The sequence below is a fragment of the Littorina saxatilis genome, unplaced genomic scaffold (genome assembly GCF_037325665.1).
Source record: "Littorina saxatilis isolate snail1 unplaced genomic scaffold, US_GU_Lsax_2.0 scaffold_694, whole genome shotgun sequence".
Taxonomy (NCBI): domain Eukaryota; kingdom Metazoa; phylum Mollusca; class Gastropoda; order Littorinimorpha; family Littorinidae; genus Littorina; species Littorina saxatilis.
In genome coordinates this window covers 58,943-66,348 of record NW_027126857.1, presented here as the reverse complement: position 1 = coordinate 66,348, position 7,406 = coordinate 58,943, and the positions used below count along the sequence as shown (strand labels likewise).

The 7,406-nt window shown below is 39.0% G+C and overlaps 1 long non-coding RNA gene across 1 annotated transcript in view; it reads left to right on the top strand.

Moving 5' to 3' along the window:
- The window catches only part of LOC138955352 (uncharacterized), a 5,012-nt gene extending 446 nt beyond the window's left edge, over window positions 1-4,566 (top strand). The window contains exons 1-4 of the long non-coding RNA XR_011452204.1: window positions 1-415; window positions 734-814; window positions 1,993-2,039; window positions 2,783-4,566. The exon at window positions 1-415 is cut by the window's left edge and continues 446 nt beyond it. This is a non-coding gene — a long non-coding RNA (uncharacterized lncRNA). The remainder of the gene's footprint in view (window positions 416-733; window positions 815-1,992; window positions 2,040-2,782) is intronic.
- Window positions 4,567-7,406: the final 2,840 nt, after the last annotated feature.

Genomic DNA, 7,406 nt, shown 5'->3' with positions numbered 1-7,406 from the left:
TTTGTCTTCAAGAATGTACCACTTGCTTGATTTTGATTGTTTGTTCAGCTCATTGGCACGAAATGCATCTTGCAAAATATCAATTTGTTGAATGAAAACGGAATAAGTGACGTTCTAACATTTATCTGCTTGCAAAAACAATCGCAAGGATAGATCTATCTGCTTCATTGACAGACAGATTTTCATTGAATTTAAAAAGCATGACTCGGTTTGCAGGCTCTCCGATTAGATCTATCTAGTGTTTGTGTTCTTAGATTTATTGGCCATGTGGGCTGTTTACGATCATAACACAGTGTTGGTTTGTGCTGGTGCAATCTGCAGATCAAAGGGGATTGACCACATGGTGATGCAGTGATCAATGCAACTTGTGTTTACCACTCAATGCCTTCTACCAATCTCAATGGCAAAACGAAAGGTACAGTAACATGCTTGTGATTTCACATTATGTAATGTCTCTGGCGATCAACATAGTTTTTAACTCTAGTCTAACTGATCATGCTTATTACTATTAGTATTCAATTACATACGATATATTCTCCGCCCCAGCTCCACCCTCACCCCATAGCACTGCCAATCAGCCTCTACACTACAGTCCAACAATTACACCTCTAAAAGCCCCCCCCCCCCCCCTACCCTCCGTGCAACATATGGTCATAGGGAGTGCTCTAATTGTTCCAGAACATACCCGACCACACTCATACACAGGGTACTGACAAAGGAACTTTTTTTTCAGTCTCCATCAGGGCTGTCACCTAATATATGCAGACAGGTGTAACAGACGTTTTAGCAGCCACGGTACCACACATGTCATAAGGTAAATATAGGTATGTTAGTATATTTACAAACTGTTCACTCTGTTGGTTTTTCTTGCAGCATTTATTCAGAAACTCTGTAAATTGTGGCAATTACATATGCAGACGTTCAACTTATTATTGAAGAAATAGAATCAAAATTGGTTTATTAAGTATTTGAATTTTGATCATGTGATCAGAGAAACAGTTTCTTGAACAGCTAAGCTACAAGTGAAGTACAAGGACAACAACATAAACAGGTGACTGGAGACTCAGGCATTGTTTAAAAAAAAAAAAAATATGCACAGCAATGTTTACTCAGTACTGGGGGGGGGGGGGGGGTGGATTTAAAGTGTTCTTTTGGCTTCCAGAGAGGTGCTACGCCTGTTAAGATGGAAATGAAATAGAATAGTTGATGGTAAGGGTTATCACAAAACAGCAAGGATAATGTTGCATGCCTGTATTTTCAGTTTGAGTTTAAAAAAAAGTAATTATACTAGTTTTCTGATTAGCTATAATTCACGTGAGAATATTATAAGATGCTACCTTTTGTTAATTTTTTTTTATAAGATTAGCTCATTGAGTCTGACAGGAACATAATTGAGGAATGCTTATAATTTCTTGGCCAGCTAAAAAAAAAATTAAAACCCTTGAAATGAAGTTTACGCAGGTTAGATGTGAGGATATCTTAATTGGGATAATGCATTTACCAGTAATTACAACGAGAGATTTACTTAGAAAAACTGAAGTCATTCATAAACAATAATTATGATTACAATCACAGAGTAAGGGGAAACATGGCCTTTGGTCTGGAACAGCAGCTGGAATGGTCTACTTGTCAAACCTGCCTGAATGTGCTTTTTTATTTTTGTATACCTAGTGTGAACGACGTTTAGGTATTTGCAGACTAATTATTGTATTGCTGTTGTTTGTTTGTGAGTTATGTTATGGTGTGTCCTAAATTGGTCGGAATTTGTTGTGTAACAGTATGTTCTCATTTGTAATTTGTTTCTCCATGACCCCAGAGGAACAGACTTCATATTAAAACCTTGAGACCCTGAAAATACTTGCATACTAAATTTTTTTTTTTTATTGAGGATAGGCAAGCTCTTGAATTCTTCAAGCCTTGAGAAACTTTCCAGTTTGATATACATGTACCAGAAAAAAGTGTGAGGCAGAATACTTAATTCAATATGTGCAGGAGCTACTTCGGCAGACCCATATGGCTAGTATCACAATGCAGGGAAGGTGAGTTCATTGATTTATGTTTTTTCCACCTTTTCTGTGTTTGATGTCAGCCGTGATTACCCAATGAGAACTTCAAAACATGTTGCTGACTTGCGAAAACCCAACCATGACATCTGATGTAGTTGTGTAGCCCATCTAGAGGATAGAACATCTAATTTCGTGATAGCATAGCAATGTTGTGTACCTGACTAAATCTCTGCACATCACAGTGAAGTCTTACTTTATGATCATATGATTCAATACCCCCCCCCCCCCCCTCCCCCCGACTAAACAACGAAGAGCAGGCACTACACACTCACATAACTACCAACTCCACAATGTCATTTCAGAATCAAGCAATCAGGAGAATGAAAGGATTCACCAGTGCTCCGCCACTCGGTTGGATAGCCATCACTATGCACAACAAAATCCATTATTGAGGGTTTCTTGGTCGTTTCTGAAGCTAGGGCTTGGAAGCTTCACATACAAATATTCATAAGAAAAATCCTTGTCCTTGAGTAAGATTCCCAGTGAATGGGGCCGAAAACTACAAAAATGAATACTATTTTTTTTTTAAATCAAAACATTGTTAAATTTGTTATCTTACTCATTGTGAAAGTCTGACCAAATCTGCGACATTGAGGCAAACAAGTTGGGGTGGGCCTTTAACTAAATACTCTGAAACCAGCAGCTGCTTTAAGTAATTGTATGTGTGTTGTCATTATGTACTGCTTGCACTAAATGCATTTTCTTTATCTCCTCAGAATCGAGCCACCCAGAGAAAGACCATTGACATGCAGGGCGCATAGTAAAACATATAGAATTATGGCGTGCAAGTCGGTCGACAGGTGCCAGCCATTATCATCATAACAAGCAATGCAGATCATAGTTCCTTATGTTTTATGTTGTGCACAAGTCCCTAGATCTGCTTTAATTTTAATGTAGAATTTCATTATCAGATAATTTGAAACATTTTGTTTAATTAAATTGTAAATACGTCCAAGTCAATTTGCAGCATTTTTTCTTTATTGTTCTTCTATATACCCTTAAAACTAACACATAGTAAAAACAAGAAATGTTTGTTCAAGGGAGATCATCTAAAGCTTTTTTTTTTTAAATCTGTAAAATTGCATAGTGACATCCTCCAAAAATAAAATGTCTTAAGAATAAAGGTATCTACACGGGTTGTCTACCTATTTCTTGATAGCTTTGCTTTTAAGTATAACTTTTTTCTCAGAATATTTTTTTTAATAAGTTTTATTCAAGGGAGGCAATAACAAATATTTACAAAAATGTGTCCAATTGTGTGCTTACAAATATTAACATTTCTTGTAGCCCCAAGAAGTGTGTTTTGTCTTGTAACTTTTGTGATTTGAGAGCTTTAGCACTGAATGCTTTGCATCCTAGTGTGAATAGCATTGTAAAGCTTGCCTCTTGCTAATTTAGAGCAGTAGAATAGAAAGCAGCCTACTCCACAATCTTCTTTCATATTATGTGCATACTCCTTGACAAGAGAACCACGAGATTTGTTTTTATTCCGATGTTGCCTTTTCTATTCAATTAAATACTTAAATCCTACGTGCAACACAAACCTTTTTTGTGTTGGTTTGTTTGTTTATTTTTATATTTTGTAAGTATAGACCGTACTAGAGACCAGTCTTTCACCGCCGTATGATTGATCTGGAAATCTCCGCTAAGCAGTTCAATAACATAATTAGTACATGGCTAAAGCATTTTTGCTACTCCACTCAAAATATGTCTAACTACGCACTCGTACTCTCTCCCTAACATAACACTTGTTCATGCAAAATTGCGGATTAGTAAAATTTGCGTGAAATATTGAATTGCGAATTTTTTTTAATTTTTGTTGTTGAAAATTACGTAATCTTCAAAATAGATGAGTGTTTACTGAAGCGATAAACTATTTATACAAGTTAATAAGAATGGTTTGTAAGATCAAATACAAACCAGCAATACAACTGCTGTCGATAGATTACCCCCCTTGACTTCTCTGTCTGTTGGGTCAAACTACGCCAGACATTTCTCTTCTAGTGGCTCCATAGCATGAGATACAGGCTCCGAGGCAGAAACTGCTTCGTTCTGAACTTGAATACATCGGTTCCTCTCAGTTACATAGTCTTTTAATTCCTTCTGTCGTTTCAATGCAACAGGTAATCAAGCCTGTGAGTGTTGCATACTGTATCAAGTTCTGGTGTATTAGCGATCGAAAAGTTTACGAGGTAGTTGCAGAATCGATGTTTGTACGTACCTTTCTGGTCAGTTATCAGGAGATAAAAATTAAAAACAAATGACATGTATGCAACATAAGAGGCTAAAAGGCTAAGAAACTTGATGCCTCATCTGTCTCGGTTGCTAGTCTTCATCGTTCATACTCATAGCATATAGCAATACCATTTGTTGTGTAGAATCAATATGTTATTTTTTTCTGAAATAAAATATTCACGAAGAGGGTTCGATTCTGATCGAGTGAATATATGTGTCAAAAGCTGAATAAAACAATGCGTTTGTCTTTGACTGGTGAAGTAGAGCTGAAGCTTTTTGTGCTGGATGTAAGCTTAGTTGGTTTTATCACACACACACACACACACACACAACCCTGATGTTTGTCAAAAATGTTGCATGTTCCTGCTTCACAAATGCCTGCACAAAAGCACACGGATGTACACGTACCTACCTACATACCCGTGCAAACAATCTACCACTGCAACACCACAGCCCCACACATTTATCCAAAAGTTGTCTGAATATCAATACTGGCAATCTTGGTATTGAACGGGGAACTCTACTTTCATGGCGTATGTGGTCTAGGTCTCATTTTATACATGCTAAACCACCCTTACAAAAATAAAAAGCCACACATCGTGTAAGCTAATCGACTAAGCAAAAACCAGACACGCGAACAAACAAAAAACGAATACTTTGATTTTTAACAAACTTAATAACAGATTTAGGTAAATAATTATGCCATGCAAGGAACATTTCTATTGAATTCGGTCGATGCTTAGATCTAGAAAAACACCAGCTCACTTTATGGGGATTTGAATAGTGCTGTTTCATGAGTTCCAGATCTAGACTGAAAAGGTAGTATGTAGAACATTTATTTTTAGCTTGCAAAATTGAACTTGCCCTGCAGTCACCTTAAGTCGAACTGCTTTCCCTGCCACCGGGTGCAGCAGTTTGGCGGGGGGAGGGCCATAGAGTCGGCAAACTGGGAGTGGAACTTGACGAAATGTCACCTAGGGCCTAGTACGATAGCTTCTCTTCGGATTGACGTACAAACAGCGTCAGGGCCGCTTCAAACTTACATACGGATTACGATTCCTATCCCCAGTTTCTCATGTTGGTAACCACTGGCTATTTGTCAGATGTGTCATTCTCCCACATTTGAACGATGCTGTAGTGCGAGCCGGTCAAAATGCCCTTTAGTTGTCAAACCACGTTCTCTTTTTCCGCACAAACTGTTTTGCGTTCCGGACCGGAACACACTGAGGAGATGATCATTGACTATTTCTGATTGGACAATGATGCCAACGCCCACATGACCCTAGCTACAATGTCAAGGTCGGAAAGTCGTGAATAGCGTTCACGGGATACCTCCAGCTTCGTTGGGATTAAACTTTTCTCATTGTCTCTTATTATGTGACATTGTCCAGTCATAAGCTTTCAGATGGACTCAATGGCTGAACGGACTCGCGCTAATCACCACCAAGAAACTTGTTAATTTGCCTACTATAATGCAGAGTCACAGAGACAAGCGGATACCGATTAAAGCATGAAACAGAGACAGAGAGAGGGAGGAGAGAGGAGAGAGAGAGAGAGAGAGAGAGAGAGAGAGAGAGAGAGAGACAGAGAGAGAGAGAGAGAGAGAGAGAGAGAGAGAGAGGGAGGAGAGAGAGAGAGAGAGAGAGAGAGAGAGAGAGAGAGAGAGAGAGAGAGGGGGGCATGTGTTTCTGCTACAAAGAAAATGAGAAGTGCTTTATTGTAAACGTGAGATAACAATTAAACACGTCATGATATTGTTATAATTAAACACGTCATGATATTGTTATAATTAGACATGATCCACTTTATGACTAATCTGTTAGCAAACCAACTCGGCTGATAAAGAAGTTGTTTGTTGTGTGTGTGTGTGTGTGTGTGTGTGTGTGTGTGTGTGTGTGTGTGTGTGTGTGTGTGTGTGTGTGTGTGTGTGCGTGTATGTGTATGTGTCTTTGTGTGTGTGTGTGTCGTGCGCGCATTTTAGTTTTATTTTGTATATATCCTTCTCTGTTTAAAAAAACCAACTTAATTCAGCGTCAGTGAATTTCTGCAATAACATTATCCAGGCAAATGTTCAGAACCAAGCATCGGTTTCCAGCTTCTGCTATCGCCTTGCAAAGAGAGAATGCATGGTTTCTGTCTTATTATAGTGCTCTCCAACCCAATTGTCCTCGTTTCATATGGTTTCTGTTTCCATTACTGCCGACGGGGTTTACACACCTTATACAGTAGTTATCGTGAAAATGGGTGTGTCTCATGTCTGTGTCTTTTTATTGCAATCTATGGCGTAGGATACACTCTGCAAGCATACCTAATATGATATGGAAAGTATAGTATGTTACCTTCTATCTTCTATCTATATATATATACGACTTTTGTGTGTGTGTGTGTGAGTGTGTGTGTGTGTGTGTGTCCGCGATGCACGCCCAAGGTTCTCAATGGATCTGTTTCAAATTTGGTGGCCATATTCAGGTACACCCCGGACACAACCTGGTCGATGAGATATTTCAACACGTGCTCTCAGCGCGCAGCGCTGAACCCATTTTGGTTTTTCTCTGGATCCATTCCCAGTAACTCTTCCTTATCTTCTCAAGTGTTTTCAGTGTTAATCTCCCTTCCTTCGTGTGGCGTCAATCCATATTCCCGTTTCTATTTTTGGAAGGTCACTGTCGACAACGCTCAATCCATATTCCCGTTATACTATTTTTAGAAGGTCACGGTCCCGGCATTACTCTTCTCCAGTGTTTTGCGCGTTTATCCCCTTTCCACCCGCCCCGGCGCAGCCGGGTATTCGGCTCGACTTCTTCCCGACGCAGCCGTACCCGGCGAAGCGGGTATTCATCTAGTTATATATATATATATATATATATATTCCTTGCAAACGGAGGAGAACGTATAGTGTAAGCGTCTGAGCTTTTCAAATGAAAGGCTGAAGAAGGATGCGAGTAGGCAGTATTTTGAGTATTAAGATAGGTCTGTTTTTCTTCTCTTTGTCTTGTCTGTCTGTCTGTCTGTCCGAGGATGCAGTGAGTAAGTATTTCAACATCAGTCCAGGTGTGTCTTTACCTGTTACTTTACACGTCCACAATGTATTGTGACGTGAGTTTA